The sequence below is a fragment of the Canis lupus genome, chromosome 24, assembly GCF_011100685.1.
Source record: "Canis lupus familiaris isolate Mischka breed German Shepherd chromosome 24, alternate assembly UU_Cfam_GSD_1.0, whole genome shotgun sequence".
NCBI classification, from domain to species: Eukaryota; Metazoa; Chordata; class Mammalia; order Carnivora; family Canidae; genus Canis; species Canis lupus.
The window spans coordinates 15,223,721-15,246,006 of record NC_049245.1 but is presented as its reverse complement, the minus strand read 5'-3'; the positions used below and the strand labels follow the sequence as shown (position 1 = coordinate 15,246,006).

The following is a 22,286-nucleotide window of genomic DNA, read 5'->3' as shown; positions in this document are numbered from 1 at the left end:
GCAGCTCAGATTTTGGCTGTCTTCTTGGCTGCAATGCTGCATGGGCCTTATGATCCACCAGACCCAATAGTGTGGGCACATTTGAGGCCAGAAGAGATTTCTATGAAATCTCTGGCAAGTCTCAACAGGAGAATCACACAGTAGATTGCTAGAGTTTTAGAGTAAGGCCACTTCATCTGCAGGCAACAAATATTCTCTATTTTAAAAGCAACTTCTGGCTTGCTACTGGGCCCTAATAGACTGAATACTTGATTATAGAACATCAAGTGATTATGCAGTCTGAATTACCTGTCATGCACTGAGCATTATCTGATCCATTGAACCATAAAATTGGATGTGCACAGCAGCATTCCATTACAAAAGAGGAACCATATTTGTGAGACCATGACTGAGCAGGCTTGGAAGGCACAAATAAAATGGCTTGAGTAGATAGTTCCATTTTACCTTTCCTTTTGCTGTGCTGCCTCTCCCTCATTCCACAAATACAAACTCAAGATAAGCTCATTATGACCCGGTGGCAGATTGAGTAAAAAGCTCAAGCTTTGTTTGTGGGTACGTTTACATGGCATGCTGGCACCAACTAGAATTAGAGTCATTGCTTTCAACTCTATTCATGAATGGCCCTCAAAAATAGTAGTGGCTGTCATATAGTTCCTCCTTTTTATAGCCAGGTACAAAGATCTAAGAATCAAATGTTTGAAATGGAAGTGACTACTCTATTATGGATAAGATCCACATAAAGAACGTTTGCTTCCTGCCTCCATCTATTTTGGACTTGAGAGCTTTGAAGGTCCCAGTACTTATCATGGGAAAGTTTCCAGGCATCTGGTGATGGTTCTGATGAATGGACATTAACCTCTTTGTACCAGCATTCTGAACTTCCTGTGTCACTGAGCCAACAAGCAGAAAAGAGAACTAGTATTCTGGGTAAAGTGGTTGAATTTTATTACAAGGTAGATTAAGGTTGGTAATATACAACATAGGCAAGAAAGACTATGTTTGGAACCTAGAGGGTTTTCTGGTAGCACCTGTTAGTACTTTCTCTGCAAATACACCTAATCAATGGATAATTGTGAACCCAGGATTCATATCTCACAGGAATAGGATTGAGTCACCATTCTACTATAATATCCCACCCAGCCAAGGTACTAATGTAGGACAAGCAAAACAAAAAATGAAGAAAGACGATTAATTAATACATTAAGTCACATCCATGGCCAGCTATAAACCATCTATCTCTAAGGGCTACAACAATCTCTTCCCAGATCTCTGGCTAATACTACATTATATTTGACATGGGAATTTCTCTTTGGAACTTTAATTTTCACAAACAGCATAGCTGGACCTCCTTGACTACGTGCATACCTTATCTGGGCACAGTTTTTTATCTCCCTTCAGTCTTGAGTTTACAGTCTGGATATTGATGGTTCCATTAACCCCACTTTCCAGTGTCTCTGGATGGAGATCCTAACTGGAGTTATGAGCTGCTGTGGCTTATAGATTGAATGAAAACTTTTCAACATATGTTAATAAATTTTCTTGTAATGGAGCTCATTTCACCCACTTTGTAGTTCATTTAGCATGTTGCCTTGGTTGTGGTGTTTGTCAACCATTAATATGATTCTCAAATTCATGAATTCTATCTAGATGTGTTTCTGGTCATGAAAATTAACACATGGCTCTTGTAATGTTGCTTAAATATCCTTTCCCAGAGTGAAACTCACTGTCAGACTATCTCAGAGAGAAGAAGAAATGGGTGAATCTTTTGTGAAATATAAGAGTTTTAATTACTGTGTTATTTCTGGATATTAAGAGTCAGATTGGTATGAAGGATTCCCTTAAGGGAGTTCACATTTCGTTTGTTTTTGGTAATTCTTGTTTTTAATTCCTGGTGGTTATTCGTTAAAATTCTATTTTTTTTTGCATCCTCTCAGAAGGAAACACAATACACATTGTCCAGATAAGAAACCAAAAATTGAGTAAAGATGCTGTTGAAAAATTGAATAGGGAAATAAGTGGAATAAAAATTGTGAAAATGTGTCTTTCCCAAATACCCTATGTCATCTGACTCTTCTTCCAATTATCAAACATATTCCTTAGCATACAAAAATGTTTCCAATTGATTTTATAAAGGTAGTATAGCCATAATATTGAAATTATTGTTCACTGCGTATTTCATCATTGGGCAACATTAAACACACTATCTCATTATTTCACAACAACCATTAAGTATCAGATAATATTTTATGCATACCTTATGGATGAGAAAAGTAAGGCTTAAAGCAGTTGAGAAACCTGTTAAGAGTATGAGTCAGTATGTCAACTTAGATATATTTGTTGCATGAGACAATTGATAAAAAGTCTGTGCTTCCCCTGACTAGTAAATAAAAGTTCATTTGGTTGGAGTGAGAGTGAATTTCATAAAGAGAAGAACTTAAGCATGAGTGAGTTCTTAAGATGGAATTAGAGAGTCTACCTTCTGACTAACTTCTAGATCAAGGGCTAATGAACAGAAAGTCTGGACAGAAATGAGGGCCTTCCAAGGGCAGAAAAAGCTTGTTCCCAAATCAAGAGTAGGCTTGTAATCCTGAGATTACAGCAATAGGAAGTACCATAGAAATGTCCTCTGTGCCAGAATGATCCATAGAGTAGAAATGGAAACAAGACAGGTATAGCTAGTATATAATGAAGTTGCTCTCAGTCTCACACTCTGGTCTTCTGATGTCTCAGAGAGGTGTGGGAAAAGATGAAAATGTTTCTCATGCCAGAAGATGAATGACAACCCACCTAAAGTATCTTTACATTGTGGACAAAGAGATGGTAAAGTGATTTGCATTATTTCTTGAAGTTGAGAACATCTTGGCAAAAAAGCATTATGAATAGGTGACTACCAAAGATGAGTGTGATAAACTACATTATGGAAAGTGGCAATAGAGAGAGGACTTCAAATGACCAGTTAAATACTCAACATTGACACAATACAAGCCATCCAGTAAATAGGATCTTGCATCAGGGAGGAAGACAGAGAGGAATAACACTAAATTAACAAGGTTTCCCTCCAAAGAGGCACCTAGCTACTTGCAGATTAGTTAGGCAGCCTGTTGATCTTGGCTGTGTTGGTTCATATGCTTGGGTGTTGGCTGGCTATTGACTGATCTAGTATGGACTTGGCTGGAGTGTAATGTATGATACAGTTTTGCTCCATATCTCTCATCCTCTAGTAGACTAGCTCAGGCGTGTTCTCATGACAGTTGTATAAGGACAAGAGAAGAAGCAGAAATGTACATGCTGTTTTGTAATTCTCTGCAAACATCACACCTGCTAACATCCTATTGGACACAACTAATCACAGGGCTGCATTCAGAATCAAGGCGTGGGGGAAATAAGCTTCTCTTCAGGGAAAAGAGCTAGGAAGTATTGTGACTCATGGACAAGTTGGAGGGGTGGGGGAGAAGAGAGTACATGAAATTATGAGAAATTGGAATCATTAAATACTCATTCTATCATAGGAGGGAAAGGAAAGGATGGGTGGGTGAAACTGAAAGATCTGCCAGGAGTGGTAGTACATAAGGATTTAATTAAGGAATAAACAGTAATAAAGAACAGCGAACAGTTTCAGATGCAGAGATCAAAAATTTTTCATTTCCATCTCCCATTAGAAACCTAGATTTAGAGGAAATCCTCAGAATCATTTGGTTCTTGCCTAATTAAATATCCATTAGGAGAAAATTCATATCCTCTGCCTCCCTCAGTTTTCATTGTCAATTTTTTCCTATATTAAGCTGTCATTATTTGTTTCCTTTAAGCATATTCTTCTTTGTCTTTGCTAAACTAGAGAAAAGCAGTTTATAATCTTTCATTGACTCAAAAAAACATTTCCCTTCTTGATTGGCTATACCAATTTCTTAGCTAGTCTATTTACCGGAAATATTTGCCTGATAAACTTTGATCATTTATATAAGCTTGCCTAATACATAAAAAAAATTCCCCCAAATCCTTTCTAGTTGCAAGAAAAAAATTAGTCTTTAATATACCAATAAGAACCTGATCACTGTGGCGAGAAGTGGAAACATACTTCCAATATTTCTTGGCATACTCCTCTTTACATAACCTAGAATCAAATTAATATATTAGCGGTCTCATTACCAGGCTGTTTATAAAACCTTGGGTCCAATCTGGCTCCTGGATCCTTTCCTGTTGTCTTTATGCCCAGGCAGCCACCCCCACCCCCCGCATCTTGACTGATACAATTTCTCCTGAAAATGAGTGAGACATTCATTTAACCTTCCATTTTCAAATTCCAGTTCACTGTAGACAGCTGTGAACTTCATGCTGAATTACCTGTTCTATGACCCAAATCCTGAAAAAAATGAAGGCTGGTATTAATTTTGATGAAGATACCTCTTTCTTTGGAACAACTACTTCCAATTTTAAAAGCACACTTTCCCATTTCCTGAAGCATAGTGTCTTTACTATAGTTCCATCTTCCTTCAGTTATCAATCTCTCAACTCCAATTGAGAAATGAATAGTCTAAAATTGGCTTTTGTCTAGGGAAGGTGTATACTTTTTAAATTGCCTTTGTCTGATTTTGGTATTAGAGTAATGTGAGCCTCATAAAATGAGTTGGTGACTATTCCTTCACTTTCTATTTCTAGAGAAGTCTATCTAGAATTGGAAATATTTCTAAAATTTTTATAGAATTCACCAGTAACACCATTTGGGCCTAGAGACTTCCTTATTAGGGCTGTAAAATAAGGACTAAGTAAATATCTTTAATAGTTTTAAGATTATTCATGTTATCTATTTCATCCTAAATTGTGAACAATTGTGGTTTTTGAGGAGTTGGTTCATTTCATATAAGTTCTCAAATTATGTATATAGAACTGTTCATAGCATTACTTTTATCTTTTTTAAGTCAATGGGTATCTATAGTGATATTCTTTATTTCAGTACTAATTTGTGAGTAATTTATATTCTGTTTCTGTTATCATTCTTGCCAGAAACACATCCATTTTATTTATTTTTTCAAAAGGCCAGCTTTTGATTTCTTTGATCTTTTTTCCTGTTTTTTTCATTGGTTTGTTTTAAAATTTCAGTAATCTTGTATTTTTTAATTATTATTTCCTTCTTTTTTTGAGTTTATTTTGCTCTTGTATGGTCAAACAGTGGGAAGACTGGAAAGAAAAAAATAAAACATTAATCTTCAAGCTTGGTGGTACTTTAAATTATGATCTTCTTGCTAAATCTGTGTGCTATTACTTATCTTTTACGGTCCTCAAATATCTGACCTATGTATTCTTCCTAGGGTTTTGGTAGTATTAAATCAAAGAGAACACAGGATATACTTTTATTGGCTACTCAAACACATATTGGTATTTCTTTTCATGATGTGATTTTCTTTTTTGTTTTAAAGATTTATTTATTTATTTTTAAGGAGACAGCACAAGCAGGGGCAGGAGCAGAGGGAAAGGTATACATCCTTTAGCAGACTCCCAGCTGAGTACAGAGCCCAATGTGGGGCTCAATCTCACGATGCTATGGCCATGACCTAATCTGAAACTGAGAGTTGGATGCTTAACCCACTGTGCCACCCAGGCACCCCTAGCACAGTCAACTCTAAGCTAATGAAGGTAAACACTAGTGGTGGTAATACCAAAAAAAAAAAAAAAAAAAAAAATATATATATATATATATATATATATACACACACACACATATAAATATATATCCATTTGAGTCTGTTTTTGTGTATGTGTGTATATGTATATATACACACAGTATATGTATATGTGTATATACAATATATACATACACATATATATAAATTTAATTAATTAACATACACTGTATTATTGGTTTCAGAGGTAGACGTCAGTGATTCATCAGTCTTATGTGACACCCAATGCTCATTACATCACATCACATGCCCTCCTGAATGTCCATTACCTAGTTACCCCATTCCCCCACCCCCTCCCCTGCATCAACCCTCTGTCTCCTGTGATCAAGAGTCTTTTATGATTTGTATCTCTTTCTGATTTCAACTTGTTTTATTTTTTCCTCTCTTCCCCAATGATCCCTTGTTTTTTCTTAAATTCCCCATATGAGTGGGATTGTATGATAAATGTCTTTCTCGGACTCAGTTATTTTGCTTAGCATAATACCCTCTAGTTCTATCCATGTCTTTGCAAATGATAACATTTCATTTTTTGGCTGAGTAGTATTCCATTATATATATATGTATGTGTGTGTGTGTGTGTGTGTACACACACACATACACCACATCTTCATCCGTCCTTGGACATCTGGGCTCTTCCCATAGTTAGGTTATCGTCGATATTGCTGCTATAAACATTGAGGTGTAGGTGCCCCATCAGTCACTACATTTGTTCTTTGGAGTAAATATCCAGTAGTGCAATTGCTGGTTGTAGGGTAGCTCTATTTTCAACTTTTTGAGAAACCACTATACTGTTTTCCAGAGTGGTTGCACCAGCTTTCATTCCCACCAACAATGTAAGATGGTTTCTCTTTCTCTGAATCTTTGCCAATATCTGTCCTTTCCTGACTTGTTAATTTTAGCCAGTCTGACTGGTGTGAAGTGGTATCTCATTGTGATTGTGATTTGTATTTCCCTGATGGCAAATGATGTTGAGCATTTTTTCGGTTGGCCATTCATAGGTCCTCCTTGGAGAAATGTCTGTTCATGTCTTCTGCCCATTTCTTGATTGGATTATTTGTTCCTTGGGTGTTGAGTTTGATAAGTTCTTTATAGATTTTGGATACTAGCTCTTTATCTGATAAGACATTTGCAAATACCTTCTATCACTCTGCTATGTGTCTTTTGATTTTTGTCAACTATTTCCTTTACTTCACAAAAGCTTTTTATCTTGTGGAAGTCCCAGTAATTCACTTTTGTCTTTGTTTCCCTTGCCTTTGGAGATGTGTCTAGCAAGAAGTTGCTGTGGCCGAGGTCACAGAAGTAGCTGCCTGTGTTCTTCTCTAGGATTTTGATGGATTCTTCTCGCACATTTAGATATTTCATCCATTTTGAGTGTGTTTTTGTGTATGTTGTGAGGAAATCATCCAGTTTCACTTTTCTGAATATGGCTGTCCAATTTTCCCAGCAGCATTTGTTGAAGAGATTGTTTTTTTTTTTTCCATTGGATATTCTTTCCTGCTTTGTTGAAGATGAGTTGACCATAGAGCTGAGGGTCCATTCGGGTTCTCTATTCTCTTCCATTGATCTATATGTCTGTTTTTGTGCAGTACCATACTGTCTTGATGTTACAGCTTTCTATTTTACAAAGATGAGCCATGACAGAAGACCTGTGCAGTTCTATATTTTTGTAATGTATTAGTTGACATTAAACAGGGAGTTTAATTTTGTCTTTGCTAAATAGTATCTTATTTAGCTAGACACATCAGTCATATCTGTTAATATCATGTGGAGTCTTAAATTTATCATCCAAACAATTAGCTATTCTTCTAGTTTTGTGCAAAAACTTAATAATCCCATCATTTAATTTAATTTAATTTAATTTATTTAAGAGGTTTAGAAATTTGTTGCATAGGAAAGATACAGGAATATATCCCTTTATAATAGCATTAGAAGCCTTTTTTTCAAGCGAGCCTTGTTCTATTAGACAATCCTGAATTCCCACTTTTCTTCTTGTCCTCAAAGGTATTAAAGAATTCCTGGTCAAATAACTTACTGAAATAAAAGTTCCGTCTGTATATCTGTTCATCTATCTACCTATCTAACTACATATATATTTGTTTATTTATATATAAACTCTACATATAAACTGGCTAATATTTTACTTAGGAAAGAAATGAGATTAATTTGGTAGTATTTATTATAAAGAAGTAATATCCCGATTTATAAATGAGGGAACTGAGACACAATGAGAGCAATAAGTTTATCCAAAGTCAAATATCTAAGAAGTAGTGGACCAGGAAGTAGAAGTTAGGAAATCTAACTCTAAAATCTGTGACATTTCCATGAGATTGCTGTGATAAGCAGCCTGTATGATGGTGTCCAGTGATCCCATTCTCCTGGTATTCACAAACTAGTAGAATCCCCTTCTCTTGAGTAATTTGCTTCTGAACAATAGAATACAATGGCACAACACTAGCAGTTGGTATACAAAATGCTTACTTAGGCCAATTGACACTTAAACTGATGTTCATAGGACTTATATATGATTTCTGAAATACATTCTTCAAATTCATTTAACTTGTGTAGCTGAATTGGGATTGAATCTAGATTTTGTATTTTCAGAATTTGTGTTCTCTCCTCATGTACCAACTTTACTGTGTTGCTTATTATGAGATCAAAGTTACTTTAATGTGTTAAAATTTCAGAACTGCTTGTTTATTATGCATATTCTGTTCTTTGATACATACATATTCACATTAGTTCCATCTATCTAGGTTTCCTCTCTAGTGGTTCTTGCTGTGAATTACTGAACACTTTCTTTCTATGTTGTGACTGTTCTCTTTATTAGAAGGGAGTTTTATAGTTTTATCTATATTGAACAAAGTGTTAGACACATGTGCATGACCATAATGAAACGTAATTCTTTATGCATCTGCTTCACAGTAGGATGCTCTAGCAATATCAATGGAAAGAATGTTTGGGGGCTTTCTCAATCATTCAAGAAATCTCATGAGGACAGAGCAGACCTTGGAGGATATTTTTCCCCAAGACACTTTTGGTAGAGAAGGTTTATAGGACAGTGTCCTAAAGGTCAGTTTTTATCAGAAATATAATTTACACCAACACTAAGCCAAGAAATTAGAGCTTAATCACTGGTTCAGTAAGTCACTAAGAAGAGAAAAACCCATGAGAGTACCATTGGATTGTCAATTGGAAAGGCTAGGGCAGCTTCTCTTCTGAATTGGGGGTCAAGTGAGTGGAAAGGATATGACAAAGGCAAAATGAGTGTGAGTGCTCCATGGCTGGAGTTGAGCTACTCTCATGTTTGTGACAGTGTGTTCCTGAAAACTAGAAGCAGGCAGTGAACTTATCTGAACTAGGCCAGATACAATCAATTCAGCATGTGTTTAGAGATTATTCTAGGTGCACATTTGGGAATATCTACTTGTGTTTTTCAGCACCCCCTACCTCCCTTTAACTTATTACTCCTCAAGGCTATAGAACATTGAGATTTGGCTTTCAACTGATGTGGTTAAAGAGGAAAAACAGCCAGCCTTAATTACATTAGGAATCTAGGCAGAACCTAGTTTTAACTGGTCTCCTCTTCTTCAACTTTTGTAGGCCAGATGTTTTTTCAGTAACCCTCATGAAACTGTGCATCATACACAGATCTTATAGTCTGCAGCAAAATTTCTTTTGTTCTTTTAATTTGGCTAGAGATATAATCTGTGAGCAACCTCAATACATAAGAATGAGAAACCACTTCTGTTTTGATGGTTTTTTTTTTTTTTCAAACCTAAATGATCTAAATGAATAGTGCTATGGCAAAGAGCTCATCCTACTAAGGCCAACTTGGTAGTAGGCCACCTAGATGCTATCAATTTTGCATTCCCAGCTGGTGTCCCTGTGTAGTTTTAATAGGAAGTCCTGCGCATGGCCCTTACAAATTCCCCACTGCTTGCTGAGATGGATTAAAAGATGCAAACTCACTGAAATACGCCAAGGAATATAATGGTCTCTACAGAAGATCTGGCTGTGTCAACCAACAAAAAGTTCCAGCTGTGGCAGCCGTGTGGAACAAAGGGAACTCTTGGCTTAATGTGGAGTACATGCTTCTGACGTTCCAGTTCAGGCAAGAAATAAATAAAGCTATTACAAAGCCCTTGACCAGATGTGTCTAACATAGTCTAAAATGTGTTTGCACAGAAACTTCACTATCAACGTGGCTCATTCTTACGGCAATGGACATCTGTTCCTGAAGGTTAATGGGGGGTGCAGTCCATAATCACAATAAAGACCTGATCTGGCTGGCCTCTGAACTGCCTTTTCCCTGGCTGCTGTTGTTCACATTAATCTGCATAGTCTCGGTCATGTGTGGGTCAATGATTTATTTAACACAGAATCTAAATGCTTCTGTGTCATGGAATCAAACTCTGTCCAATAGTCAAAGACTTGAAACTTTTCATTTGTTTTCCAGGAGCAATTGTGCACATTCCCCATAGATAACTTGACACTGTTATGCCCTGTCACAGTTTACATCTGTCTTTGACTTATATTGTTCCTAAGGTTAGCTATTGATCATTATTCTCACATGAATCCTTCATTACTCTAATTGGAACCATTTATAAACACATTCCTTGGACAGATGACAAAAGGATCCATGATAGACAACTTCTTATTCAAAACAGCTGTTCAATATGTAAATCAAAAGCTGTTAAAGATTGTATTGAGCTGAGAACAATTATACAAGTTTCTAGCCTGTTGTGAATTAAAATGACTGCATTAGAACTTAAGGGATTTGTAAAGGGAGTCTTTCTTTTCAAGAATGCCAGTTCAAATATAGCTCAGGTCATTGACAAGTAATATTACGTAAAAATAATGGAAAACAAATCTATGCTCTCAGCTTTATTGTTAATAGATGATATCTTCTGAAAGCACTATTTACTATCGACAATCTTTGGTTACCCTATCTGAAAACCTAAGGCCTAAAAGGTCTTAACTAAATTAAGGAACTACTAAGAACTGATTTTAAATTTCAGAATTTAGGAACTGTTGATCATTTTAGGCACACTATAAGATTTTCTTTAAGTTACTTTAGTTCTGTTTATACACACATGTGCAGATCGCCAGGGTTTCTTCTTCCCATTTTTATCTGGAAATAAGATAAAAGTCAAAACTGAGTAATCATGTAGAGGACTATGGAAACAAAATGATTACAATGGATAACTAATACTTATTGGCTGTTTGGTCTATGCCAATCACTATTCTAAGTACTACAATAAGTATTAGCTCATTTATTTTTCATAATAACCCCAAGAGGTAAGAACTATTATAATCATTATCTCATAGATGAGAAAATTAAGCCAGTGAGATTAAATACCTTCACCCAATAAGTATAAACATCACGTAGCCCATATCAATCTCAGAATGTCCAAACAAAAGTCTATATTCCTTTGCTATATTTTCTCCAAGGCAGGCATGTTGAATGCCAATATCTAGTCAAGTAAATTAAGGTTGGTTATCAATCTACAATTTTAAAGATAGACACATAGGTAAATGATAGATGCAAAGACAGATGAGGGACACTAGTATCTATTGAATGCCTCCATTATCTTCAGTACTTACAATTTTTAATTTAATTTCCCATTTTTAAAAGGTAAATTTTATTAGCCCCATTTGTTTTAACATGAAGACCTTGATATATAGCAACTAAGCTGAATTTCTAATTCCTCTCACCTATTCTAAATCATGTTGCAGGACTGCAGCAGGTTCTCTAGGCCTTTGGGGGAAATTGGTATCTTCGTGTGACTCTCATTTCAGATATGATTAGGCATGTGGAATCAGAATCCTATGTAATACAAAAAGTCAGTTAATATAAATGTTTAAATTTGACTTCAGAATATTTTTACCATTACATATTTTTATATGTGTGATGTAACAGAGAAAGAACAAAGAGAGTTTTGTTGAGTTCAATTCCAATAATAAAGCCGAAGTTAGTGTCAGAATTATATCTGTTTCGTCGAGATATAAGCTTGTAACAACCTTCTCATCTCCAGCTTCTCTCCCAAAACAGGTAATGGAGCAAGGGAAAGAAAACCAGCTTTGAATTAAATGGAACAGGGGAAAATTTTTGAGATGATTTACTATCCCTGATTATGTAATGCTACCATTTTTGATATACCTGATTATGTAATGCTACTATTTCAGCAATTACTCAAATAGCTTATTTAAGCCCATAAAAAGCTATGTGATAAATATCTAAAATATTTGCATTAATATTTGTGAAATGTGTGTGATAAATGTTTTATAAAATATTTGTGATAAAAATTCTGGCTGACTGAATACTTCAAGGATTCAAGGAAAAGTAGAAATAGCCAACTAAACAAGACAGATCTCTATCCTGTTCTTGTTCCTTGTCTTTTCCATTAAATTTATTTCTCTTTTATTCTTTAACTTGTTCCTGATCCTAATTCAGTATTACAGTAGACATGCCCTCTTGACATCAATAATTAATTCCCTCAGCCCTCTTTGTAAATGACTATAATTCTGTTTGTCTTTCTTTTTTAAAAATATTTATTTATTTATTTCAGAGAGAAAGAGAGAGCAGGGGTTGGGGAAGAGGCAGAGGGAGAAGGAGAGAGAGTCCAAGAGTCCCAAGCGGACTCCATGCTGAGTATAGAGCCGGACATGGGGCTCGATCCCATGTCAACTCTTAATCTTCAATTTAAGGAGAGGTGGGATAACATTAAGAGATTAAGCCTACTTTGATCAGTACAGCATAACTTCTTTCTTTCACCCTTTAATGTAGTTATCAACTGAAAAACTCAGTTTTTAAATTAATTACATGTGGTTTAAAACACTATTTCAATCACTATGTCAATCTATTAATTAAAAATGTGATTAGGTAATAACTTCTATGTCTACATTACCTTATTTTGCCCCCACTACCATACTACAAGAACCCTGTCAGAAGAGACCAGGCCTGATACCTCCTCCTATTTCCACATAAGGTTTTAGTTGCCCTGTTTCAATAAAATACTTTCATTTAACTTGGTAAATAAAACTGAAGAAAGGAAAAGGGAAATTAAGTGAATTGGTATCTACTGAGTACTTACTAGGTACCAGGGAGTATGGCAGGTACATTTGGCTACATCTAGATGAATGAAGCAATATAAAATATGAGCTTTAGAAACATACAGATTGGAGTCAAGCCTTGTTTTGAAGGTCTCTTTACCTCTCTGTGTCTCAGCTTTCAAATGTATAAAATAGGATATAAGAAGCATCTGATTTATGGGATTGTGGTAAGGCTTTGATGAAATATCATATGTTACAGTACCTACCTACATGTAGAAGTGCCTAAAAGTAAAATAGTATTAGTTTATGACTAGTCTTATTAGTGTGCTATTTTCTCAATAATGCTGCATAACAAAACACACAAAACTCAGTGGCTTACAGCAGTAAATACTAATATTCTATTTCCATTTTTTTAGACCAGCATGGGATCTGCCTTTGTAGACTATGTTTGACTGGCCTTGGCTCGGAACTATAGGCTGAGTACAGGTCTGCTCCAACTGTCTCATCCTCCTTGTCCAAATCAGAAAACTAAAATACATTATTCTTATAGCAGAAAACAGAGAGCTACAGAGCAAGCCCAAATTCACAAGCACATTTCAAATCTCTGCTTAAGGAACATCTGCTAACATCCCACTGACCAAAGCAAGTTACACAGCCAAGTTGAAAGTTAAAATGTGAACATGGGGGAAAAGAGCAAATATTTGCTAAAAAGTGATTCAATCTGCCATAATAGTTATTTTGGCATGTAATTTCAATCTTTTTAAAAATTCAATTATCTAAATACAATCTAAGTTATCTACATCTGAAAATCTATAGTTTGGCTAATTTTATTTAAAAAACTATACAAGTGACTAATTTTAAAGTTGCTTAAGGAAAAAGTAAGAGTTTGGAGTGCCTTGGTGGCTCAGTTGGTTAAGTGGCCAACTCCTGATTTCAGCTTAAGTCATTAATCTCAGGGTCCTGGGATGGAGCCCCATGTCAGGCTCCACATTCATTGGGAAGTCTGCTTGAGATTCTCTCTCCCTCTTCTGCTGCTCCTCACCTCACTTTCACATGCATGCACACTTTCTCTCTAAAATGAGTAAATAAATCTTAAAAAAAGAAGGGCTCAAATAAGGTATAGCTAATTAATTATGAAATCCCCAAAGATGAACAATATAAAAAGATAGGCAAATGATGGTCATGAATAATATATTTAATAAACAACTCACCATTCCAAACCTTTCTGTTTTATGCTATATGGGAAACATTGTTACTCTGTGTTTTGGAATGTCAAAGGAACAGGAGACAGGGACCCAATTTTCTGTGCCATTATGGCAGTTGGAAGCCAATTGTTTTTCTGTTTCTTAGTGTAATATTCATATGTGATTGGGCCTTTTCCACCCATTGGCTTTACCTAGTAATTTAATCATGCTTTTGAACAATTGTTTTTGGGTGTCTACTCTATGCCAGGCTCTGTGCTAGTTATTGGAGAAATAACTGTTGACTCTGAGCAGCTTTCCAAATTGGAAACTTCTATTACATGAGTGGACAAATAATTGATTTCTTTAAATTCCACAAAGCCATGAATGAAGAACAAAAGACATAATTTAGAAAAGGCTATGTGTAACCCTGAACATTTTGCATGTATATATGTGTAGCATATTCCCAGGAGAACATGGAATGAGACAAAACTGAGGGTTCCTAGGTGGACTCTAATTGCTTCAACTGCATTGTGTAAAGAGTGGGCATTTCTTATAGCATGGGCATACTGTAATTTCTCTCAGTTGGGTTTTTAATGAGATGTTTCATTGTTAGAATCCTTGTAATTTTTGTTTCTGTTGAAAAATGTTAATTAGCAGGTATTTATTGATTTTGAGGGCTTGTGCTAAGTGTTTTCACACATCTCAATTCGAGTGAGTCTAGAATCACCACACTTACACAGGCTTCAAACTGAAGTTTCTCAGAGCAGACCTCTGCTTCTGCTTTCCAAGTCCATGGGTATGTGTGAAGATAATAAAGATAATTCTTCTCTAAGATAAAGTACGTTTTAAAGATGTTCTATGAGAGACTCAGTTCATTGGACAAAGACACAGAATCAAGTGATTACTCAACTGAATTAGTACATAATGACCTCAATACCCACATAGAGATGTTGAGTGGGGAACTATGCTTTTTTTACTAATTTCTTTCTTTTTCTTTTAAATAGCTTCCAACACATTTTAGTTGTTCAATGACAATTAGGGAGGGCATGGAAGTTTGCACCTTGACTCTAAGCCCTGTGGTGGTTTCTGTCTTATCATCAACCTCAGAGCTCTTTGCAGAGAGAAAAGAAGAGGGTTGGTACCCAGTGTTTTCTAGAACTGTGATTAATGGTGTACCTTCATCTATCATCTCACCACCTTAAACCCACAACCTGACTTTAAGTGCACTCTACAAGCACACACCCAATGCTGCATTTCTGCAAATTTCACCAAAAAAAGACTACACTTCTCTTCTAATTACCATCACAACAGCTCCCATTATGGTTTGACCCTAGTAATTTAGTTATATTTATGCTGCTACAATGCACCAAATAGATAATAATGAATACTGATGCAGCCTAGGGTTGAAGCAAACTGTAATTACACAGGCTTAATGAAGTTACCAGAAAAGGCAGTATGTAAAAAACATACTTAGATTAAGCAAAGAAAAAAATGAATATTTCACATTCCTAAAGCTTTGCTTTATACTTGGAAATTCCTGGACACCTGGGCATGTGCTATTCTCTGAGAAGACTCCTTGATTTCTGGTCTGTGATTTCTGGACTTACACCATCACATTCTGAGCTTTCTTCTTTCATTTCCCACTGCCTAACTGTATTTGACAAATCGAGACAAACAGTTGCATGACTTACAGAGTAAATCAAATGAGACACTTATTTGGCAATCTCATTTTGTCCTAAGCGTGCTGAATTAAAATTTAAAATCAGGAGTTTGGTCAAGATGTTGGCAACCAGATCCATCAAATGAGGCAGAGCTCATGGCTGGAGCTCCTGAGAATAGCAGGTAACAAAGTTACTGGACTTGTAAATTAAAGTCATAGCCAGTTAGCATCTCAGGATGAATGAACTTGAGCCAGAAATTGCTTTTGTGAAAGTTGAAGTTTAATAAGTAGTGTATGGCAGGAAGAAGCAAAGGGGTGGTGGTGAGGTTATCATATATTACACAATAGAGGTGCTCTGTTGGAAAGATTTGGGAATCAATGAGACAGGACTAAAGAATCTTACATTCCCTAGCGTTCAGAGACCATTTTCAGTTCATTGAATAATGAGATATGAAACAGAAAAAAAAGACATACATCTGTCTTAATATTTCATATTTTTATAATTATTGTGGTACTTTTCCTCTTTTCATTTGTCCCTGAGGGAAAAGTAAGAAGAAATGTGGTTTCCATGGATAGGGTATGACTTTGAGAAGTGGGAGAAGGAGATCCCGTGGGCTTCATATTCTTCATCCTGTGCTTATCTATCCTAATCTCCTGTAAACCTGAAGAATAGTCATTCTTTTATCTCATAAATTACTTCCACAGTTATCAGTTTTTAAGAAGGATGGCATCCTTAATATAGAGTCAAATCCTCACAATAAAAATTCTCCTAATGGCATAGAGGTCATGTTAAATTATGTGCGGCTACTCAGGTTCAGTTGGCTGAAATTCCAAAAGGCCCTTCTAAAGAGATTTCTCTCATTCTCCTCGTTGTTGAATAGTTCTCAACTATTCCATTCCCCAGTAGGCCCACATTCCTACTTTAAGTGCATATCTGGGTAGCAGATTAAGAGAAAAAGGATAGAGGCAATGTTTAAACTTGCCAAAGGATTATTTTTTTAATTTGACTGTTCCCGCCCCCAACTATGTTTCTTCATCAGTTCATAACTAGAAATAAATCTTGGCCAAATGCATTTTTATGCTTCCTGATGTATTTCATATCCACATCATTCACTCTCTGTTATCTCTACTACTTTGATCCATCAACTGCCCCTTTCTCTGTACCAGGTGAGCTAGCTTTTTAGCTGTAGAGGGATCCAGCTGTTCATCTGGGAGTCATTTGAGTCCCCAGTATTGAGGTGGAGCTGCTGTATTTTGCTTCACCTGCTATACTTTTTTTTTTTCTGTCTTTGTAATTGGATTTCCTGATGAGAGTGAAGCTGCAGTAGGGACAGATGTTCTTAAAATTAAAAAAGAAAAAAAATTAAGGACCAGAGAAAGCATATAAATATAGGGGTGATTTGCATTGTTAAAAATGAAGTTTCTGTGCTTTGGATTTCATACATATTTTTTATTAAAATAAAATGAACCTGGATTTCAACAAAACTTCACTTTCGTGCAGACAGGAGAGATGTGGGCATGAGGGAGAAGTGCCCATTATCCCTGGTAGGTACTCCCTGCAGCTAGTCCCAAGAATATCAGGGACTCTTCAGGAAAGTATCCCTGCTGAACCAAATCAAGGAGTTACAACAAAGAGAAGTTTGTGACCAGACAGAGTTGGGAAATGTATGTTCTTTCTTTGTTTCAAATATTTTGACTCTGGCTCAAATACATTTGCCCTTAGTCAGATTCTGATTGCTATGCCATAAATAAAATAAAATAGAGTAAAATAGAGTAAAGTAAAAAAATGAAATAAAACAAAAGTCTCCTTGTGATCTCCTAATCACAAAATCATTTCTCAATTATTAATCTTCCTCACCTATACACATTGGTTGCATCCATCAGTTGTATCATGAAGTTGGCTTAAAACTGAGGATACATCTTGTCTTTCACTACACATGATGGATTCCAGATGTTCGGATTAAATAATGGTGTTCCCTTGTAGACATAACGGACCATAGCAGCAAAGTAACTAGGCAAAATGAGCAAACCAGGCACTGCAAATGATCTTAATTATTTCAACTATGAGAGAACAGAAAAGCACTGGGTAATACAACAAACAGCCCTTTGAAAGAGCAAACAAAAAGTCCTGGTAATTTACATTTAAGTCAAACCTGCTCCCTGCAAAGCATAATGTATGTGGAATAATTCAGGAAGAAATCTAGCACCATACCATTTTCATAATTGGTATTCTATGCCAAGTCTCCAGTAGCAAGTAGCATATAAATCATAATGCTAATATTGGTATGCTTTTCAGTTTTTTAAAATGATGTCCTTATAGTCAAAGTATTACTGCTGAAAATATGAATGTGTTTTTATATCATTCAAGATGTCTCTTGTGCTTCCAGCATTTGAAAAGGCAGTTACAAATGCCACAACTGAGGTGGGTCAGATTTATACTGCATGCAGATGTATATAGATGTATGGAATCAAATCTGTATCTTTAATTTCTACTTTCCATGATTAAAAGACAGTACAGCTGATATTCTACTTGGCATAAAATTACCCAAATGCAGTCTTCCAGGCCTTGGAAATGGAGCTAAATTGTAGTTCATGTCAATGCTGGACCAAAAGGTGAATTCTGCCCTAGCAATCTTTTGTGGTTCTGTACTACGCTGTAAATTAATCTGTCCGAACCATTGACACTCTTCCACGAAGCACAGGTGGCAGTCTCCTTTCATGCACACCAAAGAGAGTGAGATAAAATAAATTGTGCTGCCATTAAAAACATGCCAAAATAATATTTTTCCCATCTGCTAAGCCCAGCCTCTGTGGTAAGTGAACTAACAGGTTTCCACGCTCATACTTGATGAACAGACACCACAAGCAATTAATTACCATTAACACGGACAGGAGTCAATTGGATTTCTCTCTTTTAGACATTAATCAAAGCCAAAAACAGAACATGCACCTTGTATAACACTCAGACTTGTGGGTCTTCAGATGTGGCTGCTCTAAAACCCATTTCTGTCTACATATTTGCAACAAAGTTGGTCTGCTCAACAGTCCTATCAAGAGGGACTCTATGTCCTGGGTGCCATACTGCCAAAGCCATGGCCAGCAGACCCATCTCAGCTTGGCCTCCCTCATTTTCCTGAAACGCACACTACAAACAAGGACAATCCAAGGTTAAAGTCTATTTTTGCAAATAACTAGTTAAAAATACACTTTACAGGTTCCTTCCCATTAAAAATGTATGCCAGACAAATATGTATGTTTTAAAATGTTGTTCTGGGGAGTATTAGAAAGTCCACCAAAAGATGAATTTTGGCATTAAGACACTATTAATTATCTTTACTTTCATCTTTACTAATTATCTTTAATTTCATACTAAGGGTATCATAGTTTCGTCAATACTTACGGTAATATTAAACTTTTATAAAAAATAATCTAAAAAAAATTAATTAATTAAATAAATAAATAAACGGACCAAAAAAAAAAAAAAAAAGAAAGAAACACTTTTATAGAAATAGTTGGTCTAGGGGCAGCTCCATTGGCACAGCGGTTTAGCGCCGCCTGCAGCCCAGGGCCTGATCCTGGAGACCCGGGATCAAGTCCCACATCAGGCTCCCTGCATGGAGACTGCTTCTCCCTCTGCCTGTGTCTCTGCCTCTCTCTCTGTGTCTCTCATGAATAAATAAATAAAATCTTTAAAAAAAAAAAAAGAGTAATATTCCATTGTATACATAAACCACATCTTCTTTATCCATTCATCTTTCGTTGGACACCGAGGCTCCTTCCACAGTTTGGCTATCGTGGCCATTGCTGCTAGAAACATCGGGGTGCAGGTGTCCCAGCGTTTCATTGCATTTGTATCTTTGGGGTAAATCCCCAACAGTGCAATTGCTGGGTCGTAGGGCAGGTATATTTTTAACTGTTTGAGGAACCTCCACACAGTTTTCCAGAGTGGCTGCACCAGTTCACATTCCCACCAACAGTGTAAGAGGGTTCCCTTTTCTCCGCATCCTCTCCAACATTTGTTGTTTCCTGCCTTGTTAATTTTCCCCATTCTCACTGGTGTGAGGTGGTATCTCATTGTAGTTTTCATTTGTATTTCCCTGATGGCAAGTGATGCAGAGCATTTTCTCATATGCATGTTGGCCATGTCTATGTCTTCCTCTGTGAGATTTCTGTTCATGTCTTTTGCCCATTTCATGATTGGATTGTTTGTTTCTTTGGATAAAGAAGATGTGGTTTATGTATACAATGGAATATTACTCAGCTATTAGAAATGACAAATACCCACCATTTGCTTCAACGTGGATGGAACTGGAGGGTATTATGCTGAGTGAAGTAAGTCAGTCAGAGAAGGACAAACATTATATGTTCTCATTCATTTGGGGAATATAAATAATAGTGAAAGGGAAAATAAGGGAAGGGAGAAGAAATGTGTGGGAAATATCAGAAAGGGAGACAGAACATAAAGACTGCTAACTCTGGGAAACGAACTAGGGGTGGTAGAAGGGGAGGAGGGCGGGGGGTGGGAGTGAATGGGTGACGGGCACTGGGTGTTATTCTGTATGTTAGTAAATTGAACACCAATAAAAAAATAAATTAAAAAAAAAAAAAAAAAAAAAAAAAAAAAAAAAAAAAAAAAAAAAAAAAAAAAAAAAAAGAAATAGTTGGTCTATGGTTCAAAAACAAGTTTGAATAAATGGAAAAATTAGAAAATAGGAAATCTAGCGAAGTATCCTTCAAAAAACCTCAGGCCAGGAGAATATAGCTAGTAAATTATTTTCAGACTTCCAACATAGAGATAATTCTTTTTTTCATACAATTTATTTTTTATATTTTAGAGAGAGAGAGAGCAAGCAAGAGAGAGAGTGGAGAGTGAGGGGCAGAAAGAGAGAGATAGAGAGAGAAGAGACTCTAAAGTGGACTCCCTTCTGAATGTGGACAGGAGGCTTGATCTCATGACTCTGAGATCATGACCTGAGCCAAAATCAAGAGTCAGACACTTAACTGACAGAGTCACCAAGCTGCTCCAATAACTCTTCTATTTATTTATTTATTTTTTCAAAAAAACAGAGAGGGAGGTAAAGCATAAGGGACTCAACTGTAGGAAATAAACTGAGGGTTGCTGGAGAGGAGATGGGTAGGAGGGCGGGATAATTAGGTGATGCACTTTGAGGAGGGCACTTGAACTAATCAGCAATTGATGAAGCAGTAAATTCTACCTCTGAAACTAATAATACAGTATATGCTAATGAAATTGAACTTACATAAAAAAATTTAAAAACACACTCAGAGATAAATAAATTAATTTCTAAAGTTCTTTTTAGAAATCCAGCATGACAGTGAGGTTTCATGACTTCTAAACTGGAAAGAGATCAATATTAGAATATTGGAGACTGTAGATAAAAATTAATGAATTGATTCCTTTATTTATAGTTCTTAATTTTTAGTTGAGTCTCAGTGGGTAAACCTAGGTGAAGGAGTGGGGAAAAGTAGGCTCAATAACACAGTAATGGAAAAAAGGAATAAATAGCAGAGATGTGACATGTGATTATAGTTTACAAATAACATGCCTATGGGTCATTAAAAAGAGAGAGAGAAGTCTCTTGTTCTGATAAGTTATTGTGTCCTGGTGTTGTTCTGGTAATGCTGACAGGCTGACAGACACTTCTGGGAGGCCAGATGATGGCAGAAAGAGGGCTCTAGGTGTTATTTCCCCTTCTCTCCCTTCCCCATCCCTTCCCTTCCCTTTCCTCTGTTTCCTCTCCCTCACTCCATCCTTCTATGCTCTCCATCTTTCCTTTCCTAAACTGCTTCTTGGATGCTAATAGTTATAATTAACCCTGTAACTAGAACAATCTCTACCTGATTGCTTATGCCCAACTCTTCTTGTTGAACGGATGTCAGAAGGGGATGCATCTTGAGTGGAGGCTCAACCCAGAAGAATCACTAAAGACAGATCTTCAATAGTTATTCATTTAAAAAAAATTCATGATAGACACACAGAAAGAGACAAAGACATAGGCAGAGGGAGAAGCAGGCTCCCCACAGGGACCCTGATGTGGGACTCAATCCCAGGACTCTGGGATCACGCCCTGAGCCGATGGCAGATGCTCAACCACTGAACCACCCAGGTGTTCCAGATCTTCAATAGTTATTCAAATCATTTAACTGAATCCTGTCTGTATCTGTCTTCATCTATCTTTCTCTCATCTATCTATCTATCTATCTATCTATCTATCTATCTATCTATCTATTTCCATTTAAATCCATTCTATTTTAGTTACTCCCATCAGCATCTGTGGCAGATAGTATTTTCCAAAGATGGCTACAATAATATCTCTGCTGCCACATGTTCTTCATATTCTTCTAGAACCTTGCCATTTCCCCATCAAGAGATGAAGTCTAATTCTCTTCCCTTTATTCTGTGACTTCCTGTTAACCAATAGAATATGGCAGAAGTAACAGTGTGTGACTTCTAGTGCTACATCATAAAAGGTGTTACAGCTAGGATACTTTCTTTTGGAAACCACATAAGAACCCTGACTATCCTGAGATTGCTATGCTGAAGAGGCCATACGTGGCCTCAGCTGAATCTCAGTCAACCATCATAACCAACTGCAAGCCAGGTGAGAGAATCTTCTTGAACATTTAACCCAGTTGAGCCTAAAGATAAATAACCGCAGCTCCAAGTGGTATCTACCGTAACCATATGTG

The 22,286-nt window shown here is 36.4% G+C and overlaps 2 long non-coding RNA genes across 8 annotated transcripts in view; one reads left to right on the top strand and one right to left on the bottom strand.

Annotated features, from left to right (window-relative positions):
* Window positions 1–9,376: 9,376 nt before the first annotated feature.
* The window catches only part of LOC106557669, a 228,826-nt gene continuing 215,916 nt past the window's right edge, over window positions 9,377–22,286 (bottom strand). For both annotated transcript variants that reach the window (XR_005377612.1, XR_005377626.1), the window contains 2 exons: window positions 11,394–11,505; window positions 9,377–10,809 (listed from right to left, as the gene is read on the bottom strand). This is a non-coding gene — a long non-coding RNA (uncharacterized LOC106557669). The remainder of the gene's footprint in view (window positions 10,810–11,393; window positions 11,506–22,286) is intronic.
* LOC111092122 overlaps window positions 22,102–22,286 on the top strand; it is a 208,116-nt gene continuing 207,931 nt past the window's right edge. For all 6 annotated transcript variants that reach the window (XR_005377628.1, XR_005377629.1, XR_005377630.1 and 3 more), the window contains exon 1: window positions 22,102–22,198. This is a non-coding gene — a long non-coding RNA (uncharacterized LOC111092122). The remainder of the gene's footprint in view (window positions 22,199–22,286) is intronic.